The sequence below is a fragment of the Hoplias malabaricus genome, chromosome X2 (assembly GCF_029633855.1).
Source record: "Hoplias malabaricus isolate fHopMal1 chromosome X2, fHopMal1.hap1, whole genome shotgun sequence".
NCBI classification, from domain to species: domain Eukaryota; kingdom Metazoa; phylum Chordata; class Actinopteri; order Characiformes; family Erythrinidae; genus Hoplias; species Hoplias malabaricus.
This window is the reverse complement of record NC_089819.1, coordinates 31,147,892-31,158,507: the sequence shown is the minus strand read 5'-3', so window position 1 is coordinate 31,158,507 and position 10,616 is coordinate 31,147,892. Positions and strand designations below refer to the sequence as shown.

Here is a 10,616-nt window from a genome sequence, read left to right as displayed (position 1 = left end):
ATATGCGTCCGTTATGTGTTTAGAGGGAGATAGGGCGAAAAGTGATTTCGCAAATGTCCACTTGGGGGCACTGTTGGTCCATGCTGTTTGTCTCGTTTGAACTAGGGTTGCGAGAGGTCACCACAAGGCAGTCCTGAGTCATCTGTTGATTTTTTTGCGATAAGGGTCGCCATCCCAACGCTGATGGCAATAAAGCTGGGGTTCTTTAATCCTGGTCTCTAAGGCTCTGATTGATCTTTTAGGTTTAATGGGGTCATAAACTTTGGGGTTTCCACTTTACATTCCAGAAGAAAAAGGGGGTCACTGAAAAGTGTTCTGCTTAGCCTTTGTTGTCAGACATAGGTGTGTGCGTGAGTTTGTGTGTGTGTGTGTGGGGGGGGGGGGGGGCGGTGCAGAGTCTTTCAGCACACACACTCTGTGGAATGTAGGTCCTGTCCCAAAACTTATCATCAGAGTGGAGAGTCAGAGTCTTAATTTTTCATTTCTTGATCTGGGTACATACTCCACTCTTCCATAGGCGCTAGTTATGAAGTGATTTCCCTGTAATCATGCAATTTAACCATGAGAGGGAATTAGGCTACCTCTGTTTTGGGGGCATTTTGAATTTCCCTCCTTAGTTTTAGCTCCGCCCCTTGAAAGGGGTTGTTTGTTTCATGAATTTGCGTTCAGTCCGCAAGGAAGGAGCTGAAGAGCACAGACCGCTCTATCCACAGAACACACAGGTCGTATTTTTCATGGCGTTCGGCTCATGTTTTCTCCGTGGCTGTGTTCTCAGTAACCTCCAATCGCCTAGCGCGATTTGTTATTAACGCTGGGAGCGATCCAGTTTTAAAACGAGCGGAGGAGTTTGGTTCGGTGGTCCTTTGCGTCGGATTTCGCGGCCGAGTGTCGAATCGTTGCAATAACCCATCGCGGAATATGTGCAATGCGGATGCTGAGGCCTATACAGTTTTTGCATGCAAAATGGCGCAGAGCCTCATACTTCAAAAAGCAACCAAGCTTATTTTCGACGTTATATACCACAGAACAGATTTTCAACAGTAACACACACACAGCACGAAATTGCCCACATCAAGCTTTGAACCTCAATCATTATTCAGCAACATAAACAGCAGAAAGGATTTCTCTAATCCAAGCTGAGATTATTATTCAGTGTATACATTCCATTCATAAGAGTCTTTCTCCTGCCTTGCATGGGCGCCAAAAATTAAAAAAATGTATATGTAGCATAGTAACATTATTTTAGTTAGTTATGTTTAATGGTGATTATCACTTATAATTATTATTATTATTACTGAATTTAGATGACAACAATATTAATAATTTATCAGAAATTGAAATACTGTCAATGCTAGGGATAAGTTCTCAGGATTTTCAGATTCCCATGAATAAATTCCACACACTGTATTATTTCAATTAATGGAAATACTTTATTAAGATGAATGATAATAAGTTGATAAACATAGCAAAATCATCACAATCTCACAGAATCAACGCAGGTGAAACCAGTTCGAATTTAATAATTGGCTAGGTTATATGACTTGTGAATACTAGGTGATGTTAAATGATTTAATTAGTGTATAAATTTATCAAGAGACTTAATTCGGCATCAGCTTCTGAGAATGAGGAATTTATTTGCCTACTCTTGTTATTATAACCAAGCCAATGGGTCCAGCAGATTTTAAATCTCCATTCTTCCGGTGCTTGACTTGTCACAGCTGAAGGTAGGCTGGTTAGGGAGGAGATTCCCTCCAGGATGGATCAGCCACTTTCGGCATCCTTAGGCGGTGTGACGTCAGTCAGGGGATTCCCTTCACAGAGTACTGCTGGCCTGGCTGGGTTTCTCCCGGAGTGAGGGAGAACGTTGCAAGGAAGCGCTATTTTCCTCCGATCCTCAGAAGCAGGATGGCAATTAGAAAAATGAAACCTTTGGTTACCCATTTTAAATAATATATGGGCAAAATTTAATTATGATAATGTCAAAACCTCAGGGGATTTGCATTGCACTGCTAGTGTGGAAACTTGTTGATATGGAACAAATGTGTGTGTTCCAAGGTACAGACAATGAGTTAGTCTCTGTAACCACCATATTTGCTTGATAGCAATGGGTGGGCTGCACAGTAAATTTAACCTCAGATCAGTCAGTGGTTTCAAGGGGAGGTGCCTCACATTTTCTTAGCAAAAGAAAAAAATAAATGATGGAAAGACCTGTCAAATTTCATTTTAACTTGTTTAACAATCACTGATTGGCAACCTAGTGAAATTGAAAATTGGGAATATTTAAAAACATCCTAAACATAGAACAACAGTAAATTTGTCATTCTCAGCCCAAGCTGAAGTGTCACATTTGTCTCAACAAATCAGCATCACTAAAGAAGCAGATGTTTTAGACACCATTGAACCTTGGCTGTGGTCCAAAGACATATATGATATTGGTCTTATGAAAGGAGCTCCAGAATTAATAATCACTGCAAAAACGCAATTAAAGGCCATGCACAACTCAATATCCTCTGAAAAAGGAGGCCATTGATGGAATAACTCCTGTTTTCAACAGTTTGTTGGAAAATGGGATTAGTATAGAATGTCCGAACTCACCTTGTAGATCTGCAATTTGGCCTGTAAAAAAAATCAACAGCTCCATGAAAACCAGAGCAGTGGCTCTTTTTTCAAACCTGCAAGAAGTAAACAAGGCTATTTATGCTCGAGCACCAGAAGTTCCAAACCCGCACTGTACAGGTGATACGGGTGTCAACCATACTCCAGCCACCAAAGGGCAGCAGCAGATGGCCAATCAGCCATAACACCCCACACCTGGTAACAGGTCTATAAAGACTCACTAGAAGCAGCCTGGGTAGCTGGTTATTTGGCACACTTTAGCTGTAACGGTTACAGCTACACTGTGCCTTTAAGAGAGGGGACCTCTATGTTTATATATGTGTGCAGGTATATAAGGGTCTCTCCAATGAGGGGTGGGGCCCAGTAGAGTGACCTCCAAGGAGAAGGGGGTAAGCTGGTGTATCGGCTTTAGGCTGCATTCCTCCATTTTAGTGTAAAATCTACTGAATCCAGTAACACTGTCAAGAAGCTCCGCGCTGCCCTTTTCTTTATGTATGAACGGCTGGGGTAGTAGCCGTGTGACCTTGCTTTGTATGGTCCGTGTATGTAGCTAAATAAACTAGCCTTGGTGTAGCCCACTCCGGAGTATGTGTCCTGAATGCTAACTGCTAGCGGCCTACTACACACCACGTAACCTCTAGGCCGGGAGCTTCTCAAATTCCCCCCGCCCTAAAGGGGAGGTTTTCACAGACGAAGTGTTACAATGTGTGCGAGAGTCTAACTGGTAATTTTGGTATCTGGCTGCTCATCTTTCCTCTGTTTTCTCAGAAGGCTGAGAGGTCTTGCCCTCCCATTCTTTTCTCTCTTTTATTAGAAGGCTGAGTGGTCTCGCTCTCCTTCTCCTACTATTTTTTTATTTTTTATTTTTTTTGTGTTTTTCAGTTACTTACCAAACCTCAGTGGTTCTCAAGGTAGCCAGTCTCCCCTGGCATCCTCTGTTTTCCCCTTCCCACCCAAACTTTTCCCGAAAATGGGTGGGTTTGTGCAGAGTATTGTGTTTTCCACCCATTTTACGTTTTCCACCCATTATCATACCTTTTTTTCTTTCTTTGTTTGTTTGTTTATTTATTTATTTATTTATTTTTTTCTTTTCTCTTCTGCCCCCCCCCCCTTACTGCTTGGCACTTGGGTCCACTCCTCAATTACGCTGGTAGCTCACCCATTTGGATTTCTGAATAACATCCAGGAATAGAAAGTTCCAAACGCACCTGGGGCTACCATTTACAGAAAGAACCAGCCAAATCATGGACCCAGCTGAGCAGTCTAATGGGGATCAGTTGAGAGTGGCCTTAGCTGCTCAGGGAGCTGCCATAGGCAGACATGAGCAGGCCTTGCAGCAGATCTTGACCCAACTGCAGGATCTGTCAGAGACTTTAGCCCAGGCCACCCTTGGGGCCCTTACAGCAAGCCAACCCCAGCAGCCATGGCCTTCAGTTAACACCCCCGAGCTGGGCCCTAGGGTAGAACCCATCTTGCCTGCTCCTGAGCAGTACTCAGGAGAACCAGGAGGGTGCCGTGGGTTTCTCCTTCAGTGTTTGCTCATCTTTGAATAACAACCATCACAGTTCCCATCTGAACGGGCTAAGGTGGCCTATATAATGACCTTTCTTTCAGGTCGAGCCCTTGCTTGGGCCACTCCGGTATGGAAGAACCAACCTGAGGTATGTTCCTCACTTTCACTGTTCACGGTGTGTCTCTGCCGCATATTCGACCACCCAGCAGAGGGTGGAGAGGTGGGCTCTCGTCTTTTGCACCTACGGCAAGGAAGGCGTTCAGTACACTCTAAAAAATGCTGGGTTCCCTATCAGTCGATTCACTCGGTACAACACAAGCTGTATGGGATATTATGCCTCTTCCATATCTGGCTGAAGACACCTCTAATCACGCCTGTAAGGCAGATGACGCATAGTGACGAGGATAGGTGGGCCCGCCCCTCACCTCACCTCACCTCACCTCACCTCACCTCACCTCACCTATAACCTCTGGACACTAGCGTCTCTCTTCAGTTCTTATGCTCTTCACCTCGCTAAGAACACCTTACACTTCTCTGCTAATCTAGCTAGCTAGTTAGCTCTTTTCCCTAGCAAAGACACTATAAATAGCTTACTGTTCCAATAGGAAAGAACGGCAACAACCTCACGTTGGTGAGTCGTATTTCCGCGGAGCGCTGTTTTGGAACGTCTTTTGCATTCTTCTCTTGAGCTCGCTTTGCCTAGTCTCGGTGCTAGCCCATTTAGTTTTGCTAACGGCTATCTAAATGAGCTCGCAAGCAGCTACCCGCCATGGCAGGAAAGTCCCCCACCCTTGTCCTCAAGGGTGTGGGTTCGCTATTCATGAGAAGGATCTACATGATGCGTGCCCAGTTTGCCTGGGAATCGTTCATGCTAGGAGGGCCTTACTGCAGCCTGAGGTGTGCGAGTTCTGTCACCGGCTCAGACGTTCTACCCTGGAGCGCAGGGTGTCGTTTGTTGAAAAAATTCTCGGACAAGCAGCGTTGAACCTTGAGGATCCCCTGTTTTCCGAACAAGTTGAGCCTTCTCACCCGGACGCTGAAGAGGCTGAATCAGTGGGTGAGCCGTGTATTAATTGGGCTGAGCACATGGAGAGTCTGGGGGACGTGTGTGAAATGGGTTCGCAGTCACCTGCTCTCCTAATGAAGCCCCGGATCCCCGAGCCCGCAGCTGAACTATAGGACGACGACCCTTTTGATCTCAGGTTAGATGAGCACGGTCTCTCCGAGGACGAGCAGGAGGACCTACCGGCTCCTCTCGTTGCAGCGGCTTCAGGGGGGAAACAGGACGAGGCGGACACGTCCTTTATCTCCCTTTATCGCCATGCTGCTCAGAAACTGGACGTCCAGTGGCCTGCTCCTCACACAACCAAAGCGGCTATGAGATTCTCTGGGTTTTTCCTTCCCCCGGTCCCGACAGCGGTGAAACACCGTCTCCCGCTGTTTCCGGACTTCATTGCCGAGCTAAAGTCCTCATGGGCTAAACCACTATCGACCCGCACGGCGGTTCCGGGTTTTGCTCCATTTCTCGACATAGAGGGGGCGGAGGAGACAGGTCTGCTGAACCCCCCTCCCATGGAGCCGTCATTAGTAGCTTATCTCGCCCCATCTCACAACCTAGGGGTAGCAGGACCAGCTGTGCTTCCCTCTAAGCCCTGCCGTTTTTCCTCCTCGCAGCTGGATAAAGTTTACCGCGCTCAGGCAGGCACAGCTAGGGCTATGAATTCGGTCACTCTTCTCCAAACATATCAGGCGATGTATCTGGCCGAGCTCGGAGAGCAACTGCCAGCGGAGAGCCCGTTAACCACCTTGCTTAACGAGGTCAGAATTGCCTTGGATTACATCCTGCGCATGTCCCGCTGCGCTGCACTATCGCTGGGCAGAGGAATGGCGTCAACGGTGGTGGCTCAGCGCCACTTTGGCTGACTATGTCCGATATGTCGGAAAGAGACCGAGTGTCCTATTTGGACGAACCAGTTTCATCTGCAGGTTTGTTTGGTCACTCTCTCGAAGCCATTCAGGCTAAATTTGAGATCAGGAAAAAGCAGACAGAGGCACTGCGCTCTATTCTGCCAAGAAGGGAGGCTAAGCAGAAGCCAGCGTGGGTCGCTCGTAAGCCTGCCACTCCATGTGTCGCTGTGAAGAGGTCTGCACCAGCAGTTCTTCCGGGGAACCCCCTCCTAAGCAGCAACCACAAAAACAGGCCCCGTGGCACTCTGCCTGGAGCAGGGTTCCTCCACCTGGACCTCTGAAGGATTCAGCGGTGAGGAGGAAGAAGCCTAACTCATCCTAACCTTCAGTTCAGTGTGAGAGAGGTCTCCGAGGCTCGGAGACACCGCAGCCTCTCCCCTCAGGCCCCTCAAGAGGCGCCACCCTTCTCCCGTACCGGGGCCCAGTCCAAAAAGGACACGTTCTACCCCAGTATTGTTCACAAAGCACCTGTTCTGCCCAGACACGTGTGCACAAACATCCCCTCAATTCTTTCCCAGTTCTCAGGGGTGGGTGGGTTTCCCACAGTGTTTACAAGCCCCCAGTTTGGGTGCAATAAAAGAGCATTATGTTCCTCGATGTGCCTTAATAAAGTCTCATTTTGTACATCAGGAAATAAAGGTGTCTGTTTCAAGCACAATAAACGATCTGGCGTTAGTGAGCCTGAGGAAGCATTCTGTACGCTCCCCAGCTCAGCCACAGGAGGGCCTCATTTCCCCACAAATAGGCTGTTATCACGGCCGACTCGCAGCTCATGCAGCAGAGTGGCGCGCATGCGCAGTCTCTCCTTGGGTAGAAAGAACAGTGTTTGTAGGGTACCGTTTACAATTTCGAATTCCCCCTCCCGGCTTTTCCAGCGTGGTGTTCACCCGAGTATCGGGCAGTGCTGCAGCGGTGCTCAAGGAGGAGATAAGAAATCTCCTCAGCAAAGAGGCAATAAGAGTGGTGCCTCAGACCGAATCATGAAAGGGCTGGTACAGCCGTTACTTTGTTGTGCCGAAAAAGGACGGAGGGGCTCGTCCAATTTTGGATCTGAGAGTGCTAAAAAAGCATTTGAGAGTTTTCACTTTCAAAATGCTAACTCTGCGCCAGTTCCTTTGCTCGATTGGGACTGGTCTATAGATCTCACAGACGCATATTTTCATATAGCAATCCATCCAGATCCCAGAAAGTATCTGAGGTTTGCATTCGAGGGAGTGGCGTACGAGAGGCTCGTTCTCCCGTTCGGGCTTTCTCTAGCTCCTCGCACTTTTACGAAGTGTATGGAAGCAGCTCTCACCGTCCTGCGGGGGCGAGGAGTGCGCTTGCTCGCGTATTTGGACGACCTCGCTATAATAGCGCGGTCGAAAGTGAAAGCTCGGACAGATACAAACACTGTGCTTTCTCATTTGAAGTGGCTGGGCTTATCGGTCAATTTAAAGAAGAGCTCTCTGATCCCCAGTCAGAAACTTTCTTTTCTGGGGTTAGAAATATGCTCGCTCTCTGGCCGAGCATGTCTGTCAGAGCGCAGAATATGTGCGCTACGCGACGGCCTAGGTCAGTTTCAGCTGGGACACAAACTGCGCGTTCGCCAGTTTCTCCAGCTGTTGGGCCAGATGGCTTCTGCAATAGCGGTAGTTCCGCTAGGTTTACTTCTAATGCGGGCATTTCAGCGCTGGCTCTTATTCCATCGCTTGATTGCCTCGCGTCAATTAGGGAAAAGGATAGTTGTGACAAGAGCATGCATGACAGCGTTGTCCCCTTGGAGGGAGTCCCGCCTATTGTGTCAGGGCTCGCCGATAGACAGAGTTCTGTTTCGCAAAGTGGTGTCGACGGACGCGTCCCTAACGGGTTGGGGAGCAGTGTGCGACCAGGTTGCGGTGAAGGGGGCGTGGTCTCTGGCTCAACGCTCACACCACATCAATTGCTTGGAGCTACTGGCGGTTCATCTAGCCTTAAAGCACTTTCTCCCCGTTCTGTGTGGGCAGCATGTCCTGGTCAGGACAGACAACACCACTGTGGTGTCTTATATAAACAGGCAAGGGGGGACACGTTCCCTTCCTCTGTTGAAGCTGTCCCAGACCCTTCTGTTGTGGAGCAGTCTCCACCTTCTGTCACTCAGGGCGACGCATATACCAGGTCACCTGAACCTGGGGGCAGACCTCCTCTCCAGAGGGGGCCCTTCAGCACGGGAATGGAAAATCAGTCCTCTGGTGGCAATGCAGATATGGGATCGGTTTGGCAGGGCCAACATAGATCTCTTCGCATCCAGAGAAAACGCGCATTGTCCTCTGTTTTTCTCTCTAACGGACCACAGCGCGCCCCTGGGAGTGGATGCGCTGGCACACCCGTGGCCCAACACTCTTCTCTATGCATTTCCTCCAGTAGCTCTTATATGGCCAACACTGGAGAGAGTGCGCCAGGGAAACCTTTCCCTAATTCTGGTAGCCCCCTGCTGGCCATCGAAATCATGGTACGCAGAGATAATCAGTCTTCTTGCAGGGGACCCTTGGCCTCTCCCTCTTCACAAGAACCTCCTGTCTCAAGCAGGTGGAGAAATAGTTCACCCTCGACCGGAGTTGTGGTGTCTCCACGCTTACCCGCTGAAAGGTCAATGTTAATGGCTCGTGTAGTTGCCACTATTCAGAGTGCAAGAGCGGCCTCTACAAGAGGTCTGTATGCATTTAAATGGCATGCATTTGAGCTTTGGTGTCAGGAGAGGGAATTGGTCCCTTTCCAATGTTCCATTGTTGATATTTTAACTTTCCTTCAGGAGTTATTTGAACGAGGGCTCTCTTTTTCAACAATAAAAGTCTATCTGGCAGCTATATCAGCCTGTCATGAGGGCTTTGGTGGGTTGTCAGCAGGAGCACACCCCCTAACCATACGTTTCATGAAGGGGGTGAGGCGCCTAAAGCCTGTATTTAGGCCCACTGTTCCTCCCTGGGACCTGTGTATGGTACTTGGTGCACTATGTGCACCTCCCTTTGAGCCACTGGAGTCTGTGGACATCAAGTTCGTTTCATATAAGACTGCTCTACTTCTAGCTTTAGCATCTGCAAAACGGGTGGGTGACCTCCACGCACTGTCAGTGCACCCTTCTTGTACCCAGTTTGCACCAGGGGACACTAAGGTGACTCTGTGTCCTAATGCAACATATGTGCCAAAGGTGTTGCCTATGTCTTACAGCTCACTGGCTTTTGAGTTAAATTCTTTCTCTCCTCCTCCATTTATATCTGAGGTGCAGCAAAGACTACACATGCTCTGCCCCGTGTGGGCACTGCGCACATACATTAATCGTACTCAGGATTTCCTTAGGTGTGACCAGCTTTTCGTCTGTTTTGCTAACCCAGTTCGTGGCAGGGCTTTGTCTAAACAACGTCTCTCTCACTGGGTTTTAGAAGCTATTTCTATAGCTTACAGCAGCAAAGGTATGGATTTACCAGAGGGGGTGAGGGCTCATTCCACAAGAGGAATAGCTACATCCTGGGCTCTTTTTAAGGGTGTCCCAGTTGGAGACATCTGTGCCGCTGCTAGCTGGGCATCACCTCATACATTTGTTCGTTTTTATCGCCTGGATGTGCTGGCCCCTTCGGTAGCTCATGCTGTCCTTTCTGTAGGGTCTAACATGCACTAGGCTGCTTTCTTGGTTCGGTGTCTGTTTCTTGGGGCGTGAATTTAGATCCCATACAGCTTGTGTTGTACCGAGTGAATTGACTGATAGGGAACGTTAGGTTATGCATATAACCACTGTTCCCTGAAGAAGAGGAACGAGGTACAACACGGGCTGCCCCGCTACACTATTAGCTCGGTGAAGATCAGCATCTTGAACTGAAGAGAGACGCTAGTGTCCAGAGGTTATAGGTGAGGGGCGGGCCCACCTACCCTCGTCACTATGCGTCCCACCTACCCTCGTCACTATGCGTCATCTGCCTTACAGGCGTGATTAGAGGTGTCTTCAGCCAGATATGGAAGAGGCATAATATCCCATACAGCTTGTGTTGTACCTCGTTCCTCTTCTTCAGGGAACAGTGGTTATATGCATAACCTAACGTTATTTTCATAACCCAGTTGCTGGGTTGAGCATGTTGGGTCATGATGTTGGGTTATTTTAACTTAAATTGGGTTCACAACATCAACCCAGCAGCATTGGGTTGTGTATGCGGACGTGAAAGGGAACAATCACGTCATGTGTCGGAACAGGCGGGAAGCCGAGAAGCTCGAGCGAAAAGAAGAAACCGAAGCTGAACACCAGAGAAAGAAGGATTTATTTTGGCCGTGAGCATATTTGTAAGATTTTTTTCATTTACATAATTTTAATCTATAGATTAAAGCCTTTTTGTATTAATCAGGGTCTTAGTTGAGTTCATGTTTCCGGTCAGCGAGTAAATCCCAGTTTCCTGACTAACGGACATTATCATTCTGCTGATGGAATTAAACACATACAGTGTTTTAGGTCACTGAAAATTGAGATTTTGCAAAAATGCTCTCCCAAGGTGGAGACTTTTAAAAACAGGCTTGT

General features: G+C 48.1%; 1 pseudogene; it reads left to right on the top strand.

The window, feature by feature from the left end:
- Window positions 1–6,063: 6,063 nt before the first annotated feature.
- LOC136677377 (uncharacterized) lies at window positions 6,064–8,715 on the top strand (annotated as a pseudogene).
- The last annotated feature ends 1,901 nt before the right edge of the window (window positions 8,716–10,616 follow it).